The sequence below is a fragment of the Kogia breviceps genome, chromosome 10 (assembly GCF_026419965.1).
Source record: "Kogia breviceps isolate mKogBre1 chromosome 10, mKogBre1 haplotype 1, whole genome shotgun sequence".
Lineage (NCBI taxonomy): Eukaryota > Metazoa > Chordata > Mammalia > Artiodactyla > Physeteridae > Kogia > Kogia breviceps.
The window spans coordinates 11,543,157-11,566,309 of NC_081319.1; the positions used below are offsets into that span (position 1 = coordinate 11,543,157).

Sequence of the window (23,153 nt, forward strand, 5' to 3'; positions counted from 1 at the left end):
CTGTGACTTAGCCAAAGTGATCTGAGCCTTCCCAGTGTTCCAAAGGAAGCAATGATTTGAATTCAGCTGCTCAATTAGTCTCTAAGCAGGCAGCTTGAAACTTCCTTAAAGTAATGGTGTAAGTTCTGGTGGGGAAATCAGCTTGTTGGTAATTGTTTTAATCTTTCAGTTAATTAATCGTTCGTTTGGTTGCATACAGTCTTTTGAGCCTGATACTCTGCTAAATTAATCTTGATGTTAAAGTGAGAAGGGAACAAGATCAATTTCTGTTCAGTGAAACTATGTACTTTCTGACATTGAATTGTACTTGCAGATCCATGGTAAAAATCACGTTTGAATGAACCACAATTCCACTCCAACAGTGTGTATAAGCTATACACATACACATATATAACATATACATATATATCAATAACTTATATATGTAACTTATATACATGTCTGTAACATATATTTAGGTGTATATATAAATATATGCACCAAATAATTACATTATTTACAGCAGCACTATTCATTATAGTCAACAATTGGAAACAACTCAAATGTCCATCAACTGTAGAATGGATAAATAGTGACATACTTATACAATGACCTATTACATAGCAATGAGAATGAATGAACTACTGCTACAAAAACAGAGGAATTTTACAAACAAAACACTGAGCAAAAGAAGTCAGATGCAAAAGGACACAACTATAAATCCACTTGCATGAAGCTCATAAACAGTCGAAATTAGTATGGAGATCTATTCTCATAGAAATCTGAACAGTGGGTGTCTTTGGGGAGAGGGATACAGTGACTAAAGGGAGAACAAGGGAGCTTCTGAGTTTGGGTGAAGGTTCCACAAGTATATTTGCTTGGCGAAAACTCATTGCGCTGTACAATAATGATTTGTCAACTTTTATGTATGTGTGCTATACTTCAGTAGAAATTTACTCAAAAACCTGCAGAGTCATTATTATCTGTTTTGGTTTAGTGTAATTTCACTTTTCATCAGAATGAAAGAGGTCACAATTTTGTGAATGCTTTCAGGCTGCAAATAAGAGGAGACCCAACTCAAAATGGTTTAAACAGGGGTTGGCAAACTTTTTCTATAAAGGGAAAATAGTAAAGATTGCAGGTTTTATAGGCCGTGTGGCTTCTTGTCAATACCACTCAGCTCTACTGCAGTGGAAGAGCCGTCACAGACTACACGTGAACAAGTGAGCAGGGCTTTGGTCTAACAAAATTTATGTGATTGTGCGGCTATCTCAGAATTCTGCCTGCCACGAGCTCTAACGTGAAAAATTAAATCAGGTAATAGAAATAGAATCAGGCAGTAGAAAATTACACACTCGGAAGAAATGGGCTTTCTTTGGCATTCTCCTTGCTTGGAGGATGGATTTATATTTAAAACCCAACTCCAAAAAAACAAAGATAACATGAAAGTCCTGAAAGATCTTTAGCTATTTGTTATAGCAGGATTGTCAAAATACCAAGTAAAATACTGAACTGTTTTCATAAAAACAATTAAAATGGCAAAGGCTTTTATTTAAAATTTTATCTATTTATTTCTGGACTAAGCGATACATTCACAGGGTTCACATTTCTGAAGATAAAGGGATGTGCAGTGACAATCTCTTTCCCAGTTGTCTCTTTTCTGTCTCATAACTGATGACTGCAGGGCCTCATTTACCTTTTTCTATGCAATAGATCATGGAAATCATTTCACATCAGTACATAAAGGGCTTCCTCGTCCCTTTTAACAGCTGCATAATATTCCATTATATTCATGGAACCAATTTATTTATTTCCTATTAATATGCACTTAGATTGTTCCTCATCTTTTGCTATTACAGAAAATTATGTATTAAATAACTTAGTATCCAGATTATTTCACACATGCTTGAGCACATAGGCAGGATAAATCCCTGCAAGTGAAATTGCTGCAGCATAGTATACGTCCATCTATAATTTTGATATATATCGCCAAATTGCCTGTGATGGTGTTGTAATGATTTAAACTTTCAGCAGTAAAACTGGAGTATCTGTTTGACCATGCTCTCTCCAACAGTGAATTTTACTTAATCTTTCCCAATCTGATAGGTGAAACTATCTTACTATGAGTGAACTAGAGCTTTCTTCCACTTATTTCTTTTCCTGCAAACTGTCTTTTTTAATGGAAACATTGATCTTTTTCTTATTAATTTGTAGGAATCCTTTATCTGTTATAAGAATGACATTTTTTTAAAGTTTGTTGTTTGTCTTTCAACTTTGCCTGTGTTTGTTGTTGTTGTTTTGCCATATAGAAATATTTGACTTTATGTATAAATCAACTTTTTTTTATGGATTCTGGCTTTTTTCTATATTTCAAAGGGCGTACTGTTCTCTAAGATTCTGTAAAAAATTATCTAACAATTTATTCTGGCATGCTTAGAATTTTCTTTATTTCTAAAAATGTTACTCCATCCGGAATTTATCATAGCAAAAGGTATAAGGTTTGGATCCAACTTAAAATTTCCCCCCCAGAGGACTGCTTGGTTGTTTGCACACCATTTATTGGATAAGCCATCTCTCTCCACTGATAAAAGATGCCATTTTATCTCATACTATGAGATAAAAAAAAACCTCATAAATGTTTTTTGTATCTGAGTCCATTTCTGTTCCACTGAGCTGCCTGTCTGTTCAGGTACCATGCCTTTTTAATTATTGTAGCTTTACATTTTACTATCTAACACAGCTAGGCAACCCTTGCTTCCTGTTTTCAGGATTTTCCTGCATACACTTGCTTGTTTATTTTTCCATATTAATGTTATAATCAACTTGTATCATTTAAAAAAAAACTTTTTAAAATTGAGGTTTTTTTTTTTACCTGTATAGGTGATTTAGGAAGAATGACATTTTAATTTTTATTTTATTTATTTATTTTTTTAAAATTTATTTTATTTATGTCTGCATTGGGTCTTCTTTGATGTGTGCAGGCTTTCTCTAGTTGTGGCGAGTGGGGGCTACTCTCGGTTACGGTGCACAGGCTTCTCACTGCGGTGGCTTCTCTTATTGCGGAGCACAGGCTCTAGGCGTGTGGGCTTCAGTAGTTGTGGCACGCGGGCTGAGTTGTGGCTCACGGGCTCTAGAGCGCAGACTCAGTAGTTGTGGCGCATGGGCTTAGTTGCTCCGTGGCATATGGGATCTTCCTGGACCAGGGCTCGAACCCATGTCCTTTGAATTGGCAGGTGGATTCTTAACCACTGCGCCACCAGGGAAGCCCAAGAATGACATTTTTATAAAGCCTTTTTACCTAAAATCATGGATATCTTTCCCTTTGTTCAAGTGTTCTTTTTGAACCTCAGTAGCTTTAAAAGTTTATTCGTAGGAATTCAATCTTTTTGTTGCTAATACAAATGGGGTCCTTTTTTCCATTATATTTTCTAACTGTTGTTTCAAGGACTTTTAAAAGCCAAAGAAAAAATTTATTCTTATCTCAATAAGTGGAATTTTCTAAACCATAGTAAGTAACCATAGCACTTGTAATTTAATTCTGTTCAAAATAGTTCAAAAGGAAAGAAAAATAGCAAATTCATATGAGTAAAAGGATATTAGGACCAGACTAAATTATCTTTTTAAAACTATTAATTGATTCACATATAAAATGAATAAATAGCATCCATATCATTTTCTTGTTCTCACAAATCACTCACTGTTCATCTTTTGCCTAGTAGGGCATGCAGATTGTTTTTGCTCAGTGCTGCTTAGGGAGCTCTGCTAATTACTTACCTCTCCCCAGGTGTAGGCTGGCAGCTCAGCTGTTCTGATTCTTTCTCACCTAGATCTTAAGAGACAAGTACTGCTGGGGACTAGAGCTTGAAACTCGAGCAGAGGAGACAGATGATGCCTCCCTGCTTTCCCCACCTGCCAGTTCCCCTCAGCACAGCCTGGGGAAGAAATATGTATCCAGGAAACCACAGTTCTACCCAAACCTGAGAACATTTCCAATGTTAGCTGGGAAGAAGAAAGAGGGAAGTCTTTTTAGGGGACCTCCATTTTGGTAACCTGGGAGGATGCAGTAGATGGACGAGCAAGTTGTTCTAAGAGGGGAACCGGGAGCTGGGAGGTCGCTAGGCTGTGTAGCCTTAGGGTGGAGTTTTCCTTTAGTGAGTGGTCACATTCTAGTCTTGGGTCTCATTCTTAGAGCCAAGTTGGTTGGCTCTCTGACTTTCGAAGAATCACAGATTGGGTTGCGAGAGGAAAGAGCAGGGTGACTTCTCACCTCTCCTTTCAGGCAGGGGAGGAACTGGAGGCCATAATTTCCCCTTTCTGACACCTGAACAGCGTTCTTATAGGCAGAAACCCTACTGGTCCCATTGCTTGGGTTAACTGGTGGCCTCTGTATTTATTGAAAGACAGTCAAGAGGCCTTCTGCAGAATAACAAGGAGTAGAAAGTTACGGAATGTCCATCCCTGTCTCTGCCATGTACATGGATTCCCTTATTTTAATCCTCACAAGAGCCCTGTAAGTTAAATATTTCTGTTATTTTCAACTCACAGATGAGGAACGTCAGGTTCAGGGAAATTAACTAAGATGGCAAAAGACAGAGTCAGGATTTGAAATCAAGTGTCTGCTTTGATGATCAAGCGTTGTACCACTGTACTTGGCTCTTATGAAAATTACTGGTAAACCTCAATATTTGGAAGTAAGGATGAGCAAAGGAGTTAAAGTTGTTTCTATATACTGAATACTTCCTCCTATACTTTTACATATTAACATTTATTCTAAAATGTGCGTTTTACGTATATTGGCAGGGCTCGTGTCAATGAGAGCAGTTGTAAACCTCACTCAAAGGCATATGATATTTTGTTCAAGTGATAGATATACTCACAAAGGCATTGAAACATAAATAACAGATCAGCTAGCATGTTTATTCAACAGTGCTCTGAAGACTGTTCTACTTGTGACTATACTTCTGTACTCACAGTTTATTACATTCTTCCAGAGATGTCAGATGTGTGTGTATGTGAGTGAGTGTGTGTGTATGTGAGTGTGCGTGTTTATGAATAATATGATTTCCTTGTGGGTGCGAATTTCACCCTCTCTGTGATTCCTGTGCCCTAACTATATTGCTAGGCAACACCAAGAAACACACAGCCCACATTCTCCTAACTCCTTTTGATGTTCCACAAATGGACTTTTGCTTTTCTGTGCAAGCAGAGTCACCCCAGTGGGTTTAGAATTTCGGATTTTTAAGTCATCAGGTGTCCACGCAGATCTAGACCAAGTCACCATAACTATCAGAAACTGGCAGAAGAGAGGAAGAGGTGGCATAAGGGACATGCACATATTTGTTTTAAGTCTTTCCTGCTATTTCATTAGTGAAATCACATGTGATTCTTGTCGGTGACATGAAGGAGAGAGAGGGTGCTGGCTTCCTTCTAAAGTACTCCTAGGACTCGGAGGGTAATTGTGTAAGGAATACTCTTCATGATACTGGTGATGCCAACATACACAATTTGCCAGATGCCAATCGGGTGCACATCTCCTCGGTCAACATAGAGACTAGTATTTTCAGGTCCGGCTCTAGAGCTTAGCAGAGCACAGTGAATGGATCCTGTGTCATAAGCTAAAGTCACTTAGAGCCCTCCTGCTCTCCATTTCTAGAGAAAGGTCAAAGAGAGGCTTCAGGAGGCTAAAAAAATGCCAGAATTGGGCCTGCAGTGGACAGATGCTTAGCACTGCATCAGCACATAAAAGATCTCTTGGTTTTATCCCCATCCTCCCAAGCCACATCTCGGGGAACCACAGGAAGCAGAATTTTCAGGTCTTTACACGGCTGACCGACATGACTGAAGAAGTAGCCCTGCCCAAGTCAGAAAGTCTGTGACGGGGCACTGAGCTGACAGCCTGTGAAAGCAGGTATCACATTACAGTACCTTAGTTGTAGGCTTAAGAAACTGCAACATTTTTGCCAGTTGGGAGATAAAAATGAAATGGAAATGGGGCCACTGGTAAGAACTAAATGTATGGGAAAATATGGTTGTATTAGTTATCCAAGTCTGCGTAACAACTTCCTCCAAAGCTTAGCAGTTTAAAACAATAATAAACATTCCTACACATGGTTTCAATAGGTCTGGAATGGAAGAGTGCCTTAGCTTGGTTCTGTGTCGTGATCTCGTATGAGCTCGCAGTTAAGATGACAGCCAAGGCTGCAGTCATCTGAAGGCTTGACTGGGGCTGGAAAATCCACTTTCAAGATGGTTTAATTGCATGAACTGCAAGTCATTGCTGGATTTTAGCAAGAGGATTTAACAGCTAAACAGGTGGCTTCCTACGTGTCCTCGCAACATGGTAGCTGCCTTCTCCAGAGTGGATGACCCAGGAGAGAGCAAGACAGAAGCCATGATGTCTTTTATAACCTAGCATGAGAAGTCACACTCCACCATCTCCACAATATCCTACAGGTTATACAGGTTACTCCTACTCAGCATGGGCAGGGACAACATATGGGTGTGAACACCAGGAGGTGGGAATCACTGGGGCTGGCCATCAAGTGATAGAGACATTTCTGTGCGTACAAGATTGAGAAGAAATTCATGTGTTGATTGAGTGATTGACTGCGCTAGGGCAGTGGTCTCAATGCAGGCGGCAAGCAGTGCTATAACAGACTCACCTGAGGAGCTTTAAACATGGTTTCCCTGCCCCACCCTAACCCCCAATATTCTGATTAAATCAGAGACGATACCCAGATTTGGGAACTACTGGATTACGTGACCACCAAAGTCAAGTCCCACCTTAATCCTGTTCGCCAACCTTTCCTGATCGTTTTACCTAGTGTTACCTGGGGAGTTTGTTAAAAATACAGATTTCCATGCTCCACCTCTAGCTTCAGGAATCAGAATCTCCAGGGAGGGGCTTAAAAATCTGTATTTCTGCTTGATTTTTTTTTTTTTTTTAAAGGCTTTTTTTTTTTTTTTTTTTTTTTTTTGCGGTACGCGGGCCTCTCACTGTTGTGGCCTCTCCCGTTGCGAAGCGCAGGCTCCGGACGCGCAGGCTCAGCAGCCATGGCTCACCGGCCCAGCCGCTCCGCAGCACGTGGGATCTTCCCGGACCGGGGCACGAACCGGCGTCCCCTGCATCGGCAGGCGGACTCTCAACCACTGCGCCACCAGGGAAGCCCTCTGCTTGATTTTTAAAATTCTTGACCAGGTCATACATTGAACATGCTTAGACATCCCAAAATATATAAAAGAATGTCATCGAAAAGTCTCCCTCCCGACCTTGGCCTCCCAACATCCCAATTCACCTTCTGGAGGAGGTGATCAGTGTTACTGGATTTTTTCGGCATGCGTATCCTCCTCCGGCAATATGTGAATATATAACACATGTAGGGTAAATATATTTACTTTCCATATATATGTGTGTATGTATATATATGTGTGTGTGTGTATTTTTTAAAGAAAAATCCAAAGAGTATACAGTGAAAAGCCAGTTCATTCCTGGCCCTGATCTCCATTTCTCTTCTTCAGAATCAGTCAGATTCCAACACTTTTCCCAGTTTTTTGTGTGTCTCTTTCAGAGATAGAACTCTGTCATTTTCACAAGTGACTCAAGTCATTCTTATAATCTGGTGGGTTTGCGACACCCCGATCTTTCCAAGTGACTTGAAACAGCTAGGAAACTTCACTTGGTTATGCTTGAGTTGTATGAAATGCATTTAGTTGGATTCTATCCTGGATGTCATACTTAGTTTTGTGGAGTTAACCATTATTTTAAAAGGCCTACTATGTGCCGGGCCCAGGTGGTGGTGAACAATGAACCCAGCTCACAGGCGCTCACAATCTGATTGAGGAAACAGCCACTTTCAGCCTGAATGTTACGAGGAAGGTGTGTCTGTGGACCCCAGCAGCTGCTGGCACTGGAGGTGAGGGGGTCGTCCTGAAGGAAGGGCTTTCCACCCTGAGTCAAAAGGGATGATGAGGTGGTGCAGACCAGGCAAATGGAGAAGGAAAGTATTCCTGGCAGAGAAAAAAAGAAAGATGCAAAGGCTTTAAGTTTCGGTCCAGTCTGCTGCTCTCGGCAACCGGAAAGTAAAGCATTGTGGTGTCTGTGTGCAGGAGAAGTTCAAGATAAAATGAGGGAGGTAGGGGCTTCCCTGGTGGTTAAGAACTCGCCTGCCGATGCAGGGGACACGGGTCCGAGCCCTGGTCCGGGAAGATCCCACATGCTGCGGAGCAACTGAGCCCGTGCGCCATGACTACTGAGCCTGCGCTCTAGAGCCCGCGAGCCACAACTGCTGAGCCCACGTGCCCAAACTACTGAAGCCCGCGTGCCTAGGGCCTGTGCTCCGCAGCAAGAGAAGGCACTGCAACGAGAACCCCGCGCACCGCAACGAAGATTAGGCCCCGCTCGCTGCAACTAGAGAAAGCCCGCGCACGGCGATGAAGACCCAACGCAGCCAAAAATAAATACATAAATAATTAATATAAAAATATATATATTAAAAAAATGAGGGAGGTAGACTGGGATCAAAATAAGATGGGAAAAAATATGACAGCTCTGAAAGTCAGGCATTAAGCTTGGGAATGATATAACCAGTGTTTGAAAGAAATGAGTTGGAAGGGGGTGCGAGTGGAGTCAGGGAGATCACTGAGGAGACCGCTGTCAGAAGAGACAGGACTGGCTTGAATTAGACGGCCGTGGTAGGGAGGGAGAAGACGGCAGACATTTTACAGTTACTTAAAAGGCAGATTCAGCAAGAGTTGGTGATGGATTGAAAGGGCTGTAACTGGGACAGCCCCAGATTTCTACGGTGGGCAGTCAGGTATTTTCACTTCAACCGGGAACACGGGTGGGAAAGCGCTTTGGGAAAAGGGTTTTGGGAGAATGAAGGATTGAGTTTGACATTTTAAGTCCGAGGAAGAAAGGAGAGCTAAATTAAAGTCTGCAGCCTGACTGAGAAATGAGTCGTTTGGTGGTGGCTGGTGGCAGGACAGGCATCTCCTAATTCCACTTTAAACCTCACTGAGTTTGCATCTCGGCCTCCATCCCTGCTTTTTCCCTGCCCCCGCCCCCTCCCGACACCCCTCCTAAAGCAGGCTGACCCAGATGGTCTTTTCCTCCTCTCTGCGTCCTCCAGAGTGGAGGGGTCCGAAGGGGGGGTCCTGCATTATAAGCTGCCGTGTTTACAACATTCAGGAGCCGGCGTGTTAGGTTCTGTAAAAAGAAAATACTCTTAAGGTGCTTATAAACCATCACCTAATGATTCCATGTTTACCAGAACAGTGTACAGCACGGATTCTGACTCTCTTTAGTTTCTCATTTACTCTGGGTACTAATGATATACCTCTTTAGTACTGCACTGGCCACCGATTGCACTGTGGATGTGCTTGTAATAATGCAAGCCTGCAGTCAGTTTCCTTTGCCATTTGCACTTATTAACTCCTTTCGCTGGAATTAATAGAGCTTAAGCAAGTTAGATATTGGAAAATACGCACCTTTGCTTTGTGCTGTGAACAACCAGCCAGAGGCATTTCAAATTGTGAGGGTGACTAAGAAAATAAGATCTTTGCTATTGTGCAGAGAAATCTGAAGAATTTTATCCATCCTTCGGTTCTCTCTAAATGGCTCATTGTATGCTATCTGTAACGGCTCTAGGACAGATTTCTCTCTGAACTTCACAGCATGGGTGGAAGAGAGTAATTTGGCCTTTATTTTTTCCTGGCAGTCGGTGCTGGTCCATTTATATGGTATGTTCACAGGAGAGCTGACAAGTGTTGAAAAGTTTTATTCGATATGCATTTTTTTTTTTAAGTAGAAACAAATCCGTAAAAATAGGTACGTTTAAGCTAGTTTTCCTAGTTATTCTTAAGAGCATAACCAGTTCGGTTTCATGAAGGAGTTCCACCTCAAACAGACTAACTAGCTGTGTTAAACAGCCTGGGCTCTGTTTAATATTCATGATAAAACCGTGTACTGTATGAACAGTTTTTAATGATATAAATGCAAAATCACATTATTTTTCTGTGTGACTTGTAAAAGCCATTCCTTCTAAAATGGGGCTGCTTATGCTAATTTGTTGTAGTTAGTGAGTTGCAGGCAGCTCTGTGAATTTACTTTTCTTGGCAGTTCTAGAATATCCTGCCATAACACATACTGAAAAACTGTTTGATGGGTTATGAAAATCTGGATGTACTAAAGGTACATCTTGTGCAAACCATAAAATAAATACATGATTACATTTAAAAATCTGTTATCTTATCAGGTTAAGGAAATTGTCATTATAACAACCCAAGGAAAATTAAACCATTTGCAATGGAAGATATACTTTCCCTTTGTACATCCTGTAAATATTTTTAATATCCAATGCTGGCTCAATTTTGCTGGTCTTTCTGGAAAAAAAAACCCCAAAAAACTGCCAGCTGGAGGTAAAATGGATTCCATCTAGAACCTACTTTGGAGATAGGTAACACCTCATGGCTTTAGTTGATATTCTGAGTAAAGTGTAAGAAATGCTAGTTGTCAGGATTATTGGTATAAAATATATTTTGAAAATTTCAGCATTATTTCTAAGCAAGCCAGCCAAGTTCTATTATTTCAAGGATGTTGAATTCTGGGTCTGTTAATATTACTGTCGCCGCTGATACATGATTGCTTCATTAGTAATAAATGAAAAAGCTATATAATTTGGTTTGGTGCTGTGCTAGCTATACCTTCCCAACTCCTCTGAGACAGCCTCGACCTCCAGGAGCTTAGATTTCTAACACATGAAAAGATGTTGGGGAGAAACAAAGGCAATTCATTTGTCCACTTATTCAACAAATGTATATTGAGAATGTACTATGTACAAGGCCCCTTGTTACACTTTCTTCCGGCCTGGGGAATAAATACACTGTGGCAAGTAAGAGAGATTTGGTTCATATCCTTGTATTCTATCGGGGAGACAAAACATGAAATGACAACTCATACAATTAATTATTTAATAATTTCGGGAAGTGTTTCAAAAGATACCTGCAGGGTGGGTTGAGGGCAGATATCTGGAGGCGGGTGGAGGAACAGTCTTTTTTTTTTTTTTTTTTTTTTTTGGCGGTACGCGGGCCTCTCACTGGTGCGGCCTCTCCCGTTGCGGAGCACAGGCTCCGGATGCGCAGGCTCAGCGGCCACGGCTCACGGGCCCAGCCGCTCCGCCTGGACGGGGCCACGAACGCGTGTCCCCTGCATCAGCAGGCGGACTCTCAACCACTGCGCGCCACCAGGGAAGCCCCAGGCTTCTTTTCAAGGGAGTTCTTGAAGTTTAAGTTGTGTTTGGAATAAACTGGGACAAAATCTTAATTGTGTCAATTTAAAAAAAAAATTGTATTTAAAGGTAAAGGGTCGAAAGATCTCTAAGATAAATATGGTGTAGTTTGGTGATAATCTTATGTAGGCAGGAATATGTCCGTGCATGTGCCGAAGACAATTTCCTACCACTCGAGGAAATGATTTTTAATCTTAGGGTAAAAGTAAGATATTATATTCCACTTAAGGAGGAGGAAAAATGGATAAGAAATGCAGATGGCCAATTAACTTCTTCAGTCAAACCTCATGCACATGATAAAAAATGTAAAGTTTAACGTTTAAAAAAAAAAACCTTTAACATGCTTATGTTTGTAAAAGCTTCAAATTGATTAAAATTCTTCAGTGACAAGGTTAGGTTCCTTGATCAGTGAATGTTCTCATATATTTCTAAGCAAAATGGAAATGATTTTATTTGAAGCTGAGACGTAAGGACAGAGTTGTACAAGGAAAGCCTAAATTGACTAAGAAAAGTCAAATATATAATTTAAATGATTTTTGCAGTTTACTCTTTCAATAATAAATTTCAACCAAACCTAATTAATTTTCAATTTCTAGCACAACGTGCAGTTTTAGAAAATGAGTAGTTAAAGAGATAAACAACCAGGGACTCCCCTGGTGGCCCAGTGGTTAAGAAACTGCCTGCCAACGCAGGGGACACGGGTTCGAGAAGATCCCACAAGCCACGGAGCAACTAAGCCCTTGTGCCACAACCGCTGAGCCTGCGCTCTAGAGCCTGTGAGCCACAGCTCCTGAAGCCCTCGCACCTAGACCCTGTGCTCTGCAACTAGAGAAGCCACCGCAATGAGAGGCCCGCGCGCTGCACCGAGGAGTAGCCCCAGCTCACCTCGACCAGAGAAAGCCCGCGTGCAGCAATTAAGACCCAAGGCAGACAAAAATAAATAAATAAAATTTTAAAAAAGAGAGAAATAACCAGAAGTAAAGTGAATGTAATCATCTGCTAGGCTTAGATTGGGTAAAAAGATTGATTTACGCTTATTCAGTACTATTTGAATAGGTAATATGTACATTATTATTTTTTTAAACATTATGAATTGTACATTTATTTGGTTCAGCAGACATTTTCTTGAGCATCTCCTAAGTATTAGGTTTGATGAGGGGCACTGGGGATACATAACATCTGCCCTTGGAGAAGTCTCAAGCATAGCAAGTCAACTCCGTACCTTGTAACATTGTGGAGGGTGCAGAGCACTATGGGGGAGGAATTTTTTAATCCAACTTTTAGGTAATAAGTACATTATTGAGGGCTTCCCTGGTGGCGCAGTGGTTGAGAGTCCGCCTGCCGATGCAGGGGACACGGGTTCGTGCCCCGGTCCGGGAAGATCCCACATACCGCGGAGCGACTGGGCCCGTGAGCCATGGCCGCTGAGCCTGCGCGTCCGGAGCCTGTGCTCCGCTACGGGAGAGGCCACAACAGTGAGAGGCCCGCATACCACAAAAAAAAAAAAAAAAAAAAAAAAAAAAAAGTACATTATTGAAAAAAAATCAAGGAATCCAAAAATTAAATATCTCTCATCCCATCCTGTTCTCCAGCCACCTAATTCTCAACCATCCTAGACAGGGCACAGAGACGGCACGCCCTGGAAGTTATTATTACTTGTGTGTGTGTATACATGAGTTCTTTAGCACACATGAGCAAATTTCGATAGGGGCTTGTTTCTTTTTACACAAAAGGTAAAGTCTCGAGTTGAGTCTGTTGAGTCTTCACTTTTTTCTCACTTATTTCTTGGAGATCTTTTTGTATCAAGATGCAAATCCTTTCACTTGCACTTTTTCATGTACAGCTGTATCGTATTACACTGTATGGATGTACCATAATTTATTTGACATTCGGGTTGTGTTTAATAAACAGTTCTGCAGTGAACAACCTTATGGTGGTTACTTCCCAAGTATACCCAGAAAGGTAGAATTGCTAGTCAAAGATACAGGCATTAGTCATTTTAGTAGCTGTTGCAAAAATGCCCTGTGTTTGCACTAAAGATTGCACTCATTTACCCTTCCGTCAGCAATATTTGAGAATGTTTATTTTCCCTTTGGTGTTATCGATCTTTTAGACTTTTTTGGTGAGTGATTGGAGAAAAATGGTATCTGTTTTTCATTGTTTATCTCTTTTAAGATTTTCTATTGGACTGTTAGTCCTTTTGTCACCTTATTTGAAAAAGCTCTTTTATATTAGGAAGGTAAGATCTTCATTAGTAATATGAGTTGGAAATATTTTTATCTTACATTCATTCTCATTTGTTTTTTGACTTGCTGGGGATGCCTTTTGACACAAAAGTTTTATTTTTATGTATTTGAATTTATCAGTATTTTCTTTTATGGCTTTTGGATTTGACTCATTGTTGGAAAGGGCAGCTCTACTCCAGGATCATTAAGAGAGCATCCTGTTTTTCTTCTAGGGCTTGAGTACTTTTCATTGTGTGTCTTCAAATATTTTATCCATTTGGAATTTTTCCTGGAGTAAGATATGAATTTTCCCCCTATAATGTTACCCAGTTATCTCAATGTCAAGTATTGAATTGTCCATGTTTCCACACTGTTTTGTGATGCATTTTCATCTCATATCTATTTGGATCAATTTCTGAACTTTTAAAAATATACATATTTTTATACATTTCAACTCTTAAAAATGTTCCCATGCTGTTTCTGTGTTCAGGCTCCTTTTAGGTAACTTCAGTGTTTACTTTTTAAAAAAAATTTTAAATATGCTTTTTTCCTCTTAACAAAGCTTTGCATTAGTTGCTTCCTTGAGCAACATCTCTAGAAATTTACACAGAATAAAAAATGTGTTTGCAATTATGTGAAAATATTATTCACATCAGAACTAATTCTGCAAAAGCTGAATTCTTGCGAAAAAGAAAAATCTATTTCTAGTGAACTTCCCTCAGTCCCAGGGAACCTCCATATACTCAGGTCAGAAATATTTCTTCATTATACATAATATCTCTTAAAGTATTTAAAGATGGATCAAATGGGCAAAGAGTTGGAAGAAAGGGTTTTAGATCTACCTCAGAATCTCTTGGTGAGGTTACTTAGAGACTTATCCTTAAATCACATTTATTGCAGGCTGGTTTTGTCACTTTTTAAAAATATTTTTAAATTGGAAACAACAGCGGGCTGGTTATATAATACTTGTAATGGCAGGATTTTAGGGAAAATATCAGGCCTGCAGGCTTTAGATAATCACATGCAAAGTCACGTGTGAGAGTAGGAAAGGGGGAAGAGCAGTGCTATGTCTAATTATTTACTTTCTGGGGGTGCACACAGATTATTTCTGGTTTAATCTGGAAGATTATATAGCCGAGAATAAAGATCCCATAGACATTCTGCAGACGCCAGAATCTCTCCAGTTGGTTTTAAACCTGAGGCACACAGGCTGCATTAGACACTGGACCACCCGCTCATGTCCTATTCCTGACTTTCTTGAATCAAATAAGGTCTTTTTGAAAAGCTTGAAATTAGTATTCATATAAACAGGGAAATGCTGAAACCAGCTGGCATTCTGTAAATGAAATCACTAGAACAGGAACTTGGAATCGTTTTTCTTCCTGATTATTTTGCTAGGTCGTCACCATAAATGGCCCCAACTGGGGTCAACCCGCTGACTCTTCCTGGGGAAGACATCCACCTAAGTATTTTACAGGGTTGATTAAATTATTTTAAAACATATACTGTGTTTAATATAGACATGGCTATTTATAAAAATAAAACGTCTATTTGGCAATCAGGGAAGAATGACATAGAATGCTAGAAAAAAGAGGAAGCAGTTTCATTACTATCAGACGTGGAGTAGAACTTAGTCTTAGCTAGATCTCATTTAAGAAATGGAAACAAAAAAAGAAATCCAATTTACTTCCTAAGTTTGTATCAGAATATCTTTTCTTCTTCGGAATATTCATCCTGAAATTTAAATGAACACATCAAAAATGCAAGTCCAGTCTCCTCATCAGAAACTTAATATGATCGCTTGAGAAAAACATCTCATTAACTATACCCTGAATCGTTGATACCCATAACTAATAACATGTGTAAACAGAAATACAGGAAGTCACATGAATTTTAAACGTACTCAGTAAGTGTACAGCTCTCTATTTTTCATAATCTAAAGGGAGAAAAAAAAAAGCGTTACTGAGCAAATATCCAAATTTCTTTGAAAGAAAGTTTATTGAATACTAGCACCGAGCTCCTTTCTTGTGTGAAATGATTGACCAGTGTGTGAATTTTTTTCTGAGAGTAAGGATACAGGCATATCAAAATTGGGATTAGGAGGCTGGATGATTTAAGTGCCCTGTGTAATTACATGTGCTGCTATGCTCTAAAAGTAGCATTTTGTTGGGCTTACCGATACAATAGTGAGATAACCTATAGGAGGTAACTTGTGATGCTGCTATGGTCACTATGCAGTTGATAAGAAGCGTTGGTTGACGGTTACTATTGATGAATGAAGAAATTATTGGAATAAGAGGGAAGCAGAGAACAGCTGTAAAGTTGCTAGCATGAGGCAAAGAATGGATGAAGCAGTGGATAACGGTGATTATTTGGTGGTAAAGCACTGAAGGCAGGGATTACAGTTTATATTTCTTGTTTTAACCTTTCGCACCTCATACGGCTTTCATTGTTTGTTTGCTAATTTTGTTGCCTGAGCAGCATAAATCTCCCTGTTTGATTCCTTTTTAGTGGTTCTTTATTAAAACTGCTTATGAGAAATGAAAATTGAAAAGGCTTTGTTTCTTTTTTTTTTAAGGAAAGGAAGACTGGGATAAGGTCAAATTACTGTTTGGTTAGTGTATAATAGGAAACAATTACATTAATTGAAAACTTCCTTTCCTGATATTTCAGACATTCTAGGGTTTGTGTTTTTTAAATTAATGGATGTATTAAGCACCTTCTGTGCTTAAGGGGTAAGACTTGGTGCCTATTCTTTAAGCGAAGTCTTTCGTTTGAGTGACAAGGTTCATGCTCCCTTATGGGTAACGCTTAGGTGTAGTATAGTTAAGTCTATACTAAGCGGCTAAGAGGATTCGGGTCACAGAATTACGTGAACTGTCGGCACAGGAAAGTCTTCTTGAAAGAGATTAAGGTCAGTTCTTTCTCTGCTTCCACGTGTGGCCTATAACTGGCCGGGAATCAGAGAACTGGATTGCTCGAGCTTACAGAAGAACAAAGGGGAAGATGAATGCGATTGGGGAACTTTGTTCACAGTCTTGGGGAAAGTGCTTAACGTGTCACCGGGGGCACTTTGAGGGTGTGGGGTGTTTGTGTGTGTGTACCCCACCACGATCATGTTTTTTTCCTGGAACTTTCCCTTTCTGAGGTAGTAGCTAAAGATGCCATAGAAAGAATCGAGGGGGGACAGAGATGGTTTAGGATTGCGTTTGAATGACAAAGTGGTGGTTTCAGAGGGTTCATTGCAGCCGCTGAACGTGGGGAAGGGCAGGGTCCCCGGACAGGCTCCGGGGGAACCATATGAACATGTCATTCCTCTCAGTGTGAGGGAAGTTGACATTAGAAGGGAATTGAAGAGGGCTCAGGGAAAGACAAAAACGGGCCCCCGTTTTGGATAGGAATGGAGATAGGGGCAGATACATTTGACGTCACTGGGAGATTCTTTCGCCTCTGAACGCATTCTCAACCGGCTCCTTGGAAGTCTTTCCAGTCCTGTGGCATCCTCCAGTTCCTGCCTTAGATTTCTGCTTTCCAGCAGTTACCTAAAAGCACAGCCAGACATGGCTGACTGCTCATTTCTAGCAATAATCTCCTCCTCTGAAAGAGCCCTCATGGTGAGAGTCCTGTCTCCTGCTTTTGACACACATGCCTGCCTCAAATGTCCTTCTGACATCCAAGGTACAACTCTGAATTCTAGGAATTCTCTGACCCTCTACTCTGATCCCAGAATGAACACTCACCTGAATCAATACTCAGGTCATTCTTTACAAAAGAATACCTTCTGCATCACCCCATGCAGACTGCTATACCACTGAAACCTTTCTTCTAGACCTGGAATTGCTAGGAATGAACGTTTCTTCAGGGATCTTAGCAAACCTAGAGTCTCCAGGTGTCTGCTAAATCCTACCTCTGTTGAATCATTTTGTTGCTTAGCATGCAGTTCTATTAATTTGTCTGATCTAATTATAGCTGAAAACCTATGACAACGTGCTACGGTCAGTATGGCATCCTGACCCTCACTTAACAAATATCAGAGTTCTAACTAGTGCTGGTGCTAAAAGGCTCTCTTCGTCCTCTGAGAAGAGTGCTCTAATGGCCTTCTTTTTTGGGGAAATGAAGGTTGCTGCTATACCAACATGCTTCTATGTGTGACTCGCCATCACATTTGTACGTCTTAAGACTTTTCTTTATTTTCCAGATATTCTACACTGATCATATGTCACTGCCCTCTAAAGAGTCAGCTGACTAGAAACATCATCCCTCCCCCAAATCGACAGATAGAAACCTATAAAAATAATATATGGAGATGTTCACATGCACATATATACATATGTAACTTTTAAATAAAGATTCACAACTAGGAAGTTTTGATAATAGTGATATTTGACACTGACCTAGTGTTTTACCGTTTAACAGCTGTTTTCATATATCTTGTATTGGAGGTCGACTCGCTTAGTAGTTAGAAGTCATTTCACATCTTGATATGGCGTGAGCTGGGCGTTGAACTTCTCTAAGCCTCAGTCTGATCTCTGGACCTACCTCGTAAAGTCATCATGAGGATTTGGTGGAATGGCGCTTGTAATGCGTGAAGAGGATCTAGATCATGGGAAACGTTCAATTCACGTTACTTATTGTCTGATTTCCGCCCCCCCACAAACATTCTTGTGCAAAAGTAGGGCATGGGGGATTATCTTCATTTTACCAAGGAGGAAGATTGTGCTCAGAGAGATTTGCTGAAATGACCAGCAATTCTTTAGTTTTTAAACTGAGTTCCAATTGCAGTCTTATTGCTGGCCTGGAAAGGGCCATCAGGTGAGTCCCCAGGGACCTTTCTCTAGGGTGGAGCAAACACACAGGGAACCTGAAACACCCGTTGAACCACTCTTGTGGGGTTAAGAGAACCCCTACGGATCTGACCCTGTCAGATACTCTATAGAGTCGCAGAGCTAATGGCCTCAGTTCAATTTGAGTCAAATGTCAACAAGGCAGGTTCAAATCATTCTTTACTCTTTTTTGGGGGTGCAGGTGGGGGAAATGATGAAAAAAAATTATATTAATTTCAGTAACCTTCTCATTTCTAAATGGAACTTACTTGCCTGAGAAGTTCTGTGAGTGTGTAGTTGCTTTCAAAACTCAGCTGCCTTAGAACACTCTATGAACCACGTCCTAGAGAAATGGAAATAAAACCAAAAATAAACAAATGGGACCTAGTGAAACTTAAAAGCTTTTGCACAGCAATGGAAACCATAACCAAGACGAAAAGACAACCCTCAGAATGGGAGAACATTTTTGCAAATGAAGTAACTGACAAAGGATTAATCTCCAAAACTTACAAGTCATGCAGCTCAACATTAAAAAAAACCAAACAACCCAATCCAAAAACGGGCAGAAGACCTAAATAGACATTTCTCCAAAGCAGATATACAGATTGCCAACAGACACATGAAATAATGCTCAACATCATTAATCATTAGAGAAATGCAAATAAAAACTACAATGAGATATCATCTCATACCGCTCAGAATGGCCATCATCAAAAACTCTATAAACAATAAACGCTGGAGAGGGTGTGGAGAAATGGGAACCCTCTTGCACTGTTGGCGGGAATGTAAATTGATACAGCCACTATGGAGAACAGTATGGAGCTTCCTTAAAAAACTACAAATAGAACTACCATATGACCCAGCAATCCCACTACTGCTACTGGGCATACACCCTGAGAAAACCATAATTCAAAAAGAGTCATGTACCACAATGTTCATTGCAGCTCTATTTACGATAGCCAGGACATGGAAGCAACCTAAGTGTCCATTAACAGATGAATGGGTAAAGAAGGTGTGACACATATATACAATGGAATATTACTCAGCCATAAAAAGGAATGAAACTGAGTTATTTGTAGTGAGGTGGATGGACCTAGAGATTGTCATACAGAGTAAAGTAAGTCAGAAGGAGAAAAACAAATACCGTATACTAACACATATATATGGAATCTAAAAAAAAAAATGGTCATGAAGAACCTAGGGGCAAGATGGGAAAAAAAGATGCAGACTTACTAGAGCATGGACTTAAGGATACGGGGAGGGGGAAGGGTAAGCTGGGACAAAGTGAGAGAGTGACATGGACATATATACACTACCAAATGTAAAATAGATAGCCAGTGGGAAGCAGCCACATAGCACATGGAGATCAGCTCGGTGCTTTGTGACCATCTAGAGGGGTGGGATAGGGAGGGTAGGAGGGAGGGAGATGCAAGAGGGAAGAGATATGGGGACATATGTATATGTATAGCCGATTCACTTTGTTGTAAAGCAGAAACAAACACACCACTGTAAAGCAATTATACTCCAATAAAGATGTTAAAAAAATAAATAAAACAAACCAACAACAAAAAAAACCTCAGCTGCCTTGGTTAACATGGCTTTGCATAAGGGGCACACACAGAAGCTTGGAACCAACGGCGGGGTGCTGGCCGGCGCTTGCCTTATTTGGGCAGGTGTGTTCATCCAGCGACTTTATGTGAGACAGGGCTCCTCTTCTTAAACTACTTGCAAAGTGGTGCATCTCATCAGCTTGTGACAAAGATGCACTCTGTGATTCTTCTTAGCAGGTTCATTTCTTTTACAAGATAAAAGTTAACGCCTCACAGCACTTTTTGTGTTAACCATTCTTGGGCAAGTAACCCAATTTTCTTTTTCCTAAAATAGAGTTTTAAAAACAAATTCATTTCTTTTACAATTAACTGAAATGTTAAAATGTTTCGGCTAGGAACAGTGTCACCCGTCCTTCTGCTGTGCTTCTTGCAAAAGTATTCTTGGACTGCTCGGCTTTCAGAGAGATAGACTATGTCACTGAAACGTTCCCAGTAAGTAAAGGGTAATACCTCACATTATTAAAGGTATTTTGTTCACTGGTGGATTCTGTTAGTGGTAACTTTAATTTATAGGGGTGAAATGTTAGGAGTCAGTTGACCAGCACAATCTCTGAAATCACCTTGGTGAGAAGACGATTTAAAGGGCAAACATTTGATATGTACCGAAGTGTTTGGTAATGCAGCTATCTGGTAAACTTCAAAGTGGAATCTACAGAGATAGTATGGAAAGCTAATGTTAAAAGCTTCATAAAATCATAGCTTTGAATTTTGATGAAAACATAGTTTAGGAAAATAAGCTGGAAAAACTAGGTTTAACGGTTAGACCACAGATAGAAAAGTATTTAATATAGGCATAATAATCTGCAGAGAATATACGGATAATTTCTACTGGATATTTATTTTTACTTCTGACAATTTCCAAAGAACTACAAAATGCCATAGAAATATAACAGCTTTTCTCTGATTGGTACATGTCCCAGGGCATGTTTTTGCAATAATAGAAATGTTAGTTTTGCCGTTCACACAAAAAACCTCAGTCTGGCTAATTTAAGTCTGCGGCACAGAATGATGCCTAGCAGAATTACAGTGAGATACGGCACACATTGCTTCCTGTCCTGACCATTTGAGTGTTGCTAGGCAACAGTTAAAAAGGCACCACATACCTTTGGTGTGACATTGCCAGGTGTTAAAAAAAAAAAATGGTACCGGGTAAGGGTGAGCTGAGCTGAGAAGCTAGAAATCCATTAGGAATAAAAGATTCCTGAACGAATCCACACTGAACGAGTGTGGCTTGTGTGCCTGCCTGCATGCATGTGGATGTAGAAACATAAGTTATTAGTAGCCATCCCCAACTTGTTACAGAACATACAAAACTAATTGTCTTTAAAATATGTGGTCACAAGAGCAACCTTGCCATGGATACCCTACTTGTTTCAACTGTAAGCAGTGAATCGATTTTTTTTAAGAGGTGAGGGGTTTACAAAACAGCTGTAATAGATCATTCATATTCTCCTCTCCCCAGTTCTGAAAAACCTGGAGAAGGAGATTAAACGGTAGCCTCCAAACCAAGACATCTATAGGAAAAATGAATTAACTTTCATAGGGGTTGCAAATTGAAATAACTCTTTTTTTTTTTTTTAAGTCAAAGCTCCTGGAATTAGTTTTTCTATCAAGATTTTATCCCTAGGGTGAAATTCAGATGCAGAGTTTAGAAGCTGAGGCGGGGTTGTGTTTTCCAAACACATGCCCTTCCCTCATGCCCTTCTAACAGCGTGACGATGGCATCCCTCCATCAACAGGTGGGGCCTATCTCCCATTTCCTGGAATATGGGTGGGCCAATGACAGGGCAGAAGGGATGTCACCTGACTTCCAAAGCTAAGTCATGCAAAGTGACAAAGCTCCTGCTGGGACTTCTTTCTTAGAACTTTGTCTTAGGATCCCTAAGACGCACCCGTGAGAGTACCGGCTAGCCTGAAGCCGCCTTGCTGCAGAGACCACAGGGGAGGCTCCTTAGCGACAGTTCTAGCCTCCAGCTCTTCAAGCCTTCTTCCCACCGCCAACCTCCAGACACAGGAGAACCCGCCTTCAAACCATCGCTAGCGGATGCTGAGTGGAACGGAGCCCAGCTGTACCCACTGAGCCCTGCCCAGATTGCAAAGTACTGAGCAAAGTAGTGTTATGCTACTAAGTTGTGATGCATCATTAGAGAACATTAGGATTTGGAGAAAATTTTGTTAGAGTTCAATGCTAAGTAGAAGTTAATATACCCACAGCAGGGTTGTTTGATCAGCAAATTAATAAACTGTCCTTTACAGTGTTAGTGTCACGTTTGAAGCAGAAAACCACCTTGTCTTGATGAGAGCTGTTGACAAACATGGAACTGTTTGGTTCACGAGCTTCCTTGATATTCTTCTGAAGTCTAACCATAGTCTAATGTCTTGATTTCTTAATTATGATAATCAAGTGAACAGAGGAAGGCAGAGGATGTAGTGGCCTTTTCGTTGTCTGCTTCTCGTGGTTCTCTGGGTTAGGAATTGGGATAGGGCTCAGCTGGGTAGATCTTTTGCTCATGTGATTTGGTGGGAGTCACTCACTCAGCCGCCTTCAGCTTGTGGCTGGGCTGGGCTGGAAGGTCCAAGAAGGCCTCTCTTGCACGTTGCCTCACCACTCATGTGCTGTGTCTCATCCCTCAGCAGGGTAACCCAAGCTTCTTTAATGCATGGAGGCTGACTTCCCAGAGCGGAAAGCAGAAGCTGCCAGACAGACCTCTTAGGACTTGAGCGTGAAAGTCCGAGAATGTCACTTCCACTGCATCCTACTGGTTAAATGAAGTCACAAACCAAGGTAAGGGGAGGGAAAAGAGACGCTACCTGTAGAAGGATGGCGTGTCATGCACATACAGGGTGGGAAGAAATGGTTGGCCATTTAGGAGACAAACGGGCAGAGTAATTGGTTCTGAAGAGGGGGAGAGGGGTTCTAATCCTAGCTCTGCCACTAACTAGCTGTGTGCTTTTGGCCAGGCCACCTGTTAATGCTTAACCTGTTTGTTCACATGCCAGGTGAGGAGAATGAGTCATGAGCTCCAAGATCCTGTCTAGTTCCAAAAATTTGCCTCTAATCAAGACAGAACCTACGTTAGCCTAGAAAGTGGGGGTGGGGGAGGGTATATAAACAGAAACACAATGAATGAATTATCCAGCTGTTCTCTTCTGGGCTGTTGTTAGTCTGTGTTTAACCTTTAGCTCTGGGCGGGCTAGCCAGACTAATCGATCACCGTAGGATCTCAGCTT

At 40.7% G+C, this 23,153-nt stretch overlaps 1 long non-coding RNA gene across 6 annotated transcripts in view; it reads left to right on the top strand.

The window, feature by feature from the left end:
* Window positions 1-23,153, top strand: part of LOC136794968 (uncharacterized) — a 143,329-nt gene that overhangs the window by 59,558 nt on the left and 60,618 nt on the right. For 3 of the 6 annotated variants that reach the window (XR_010842491.1, XR_010842489.1, XR_010842495.1), the window contains 2 exons: window positions 20,258-20,354; window positions 22,557-22,707. The exons of the other annotated variants lie outside the window; for them this stretch is intronic. This is a non-coding gene — a long non-coding RNA (uncharacterized lncRNA). The remainder of the gene's footprint in view (window positions 1-20,257; window positions 20,355-22,556; window positions 22,708-23,153) is intronic. 6 annotated transcript variants of the gene reach the window in all.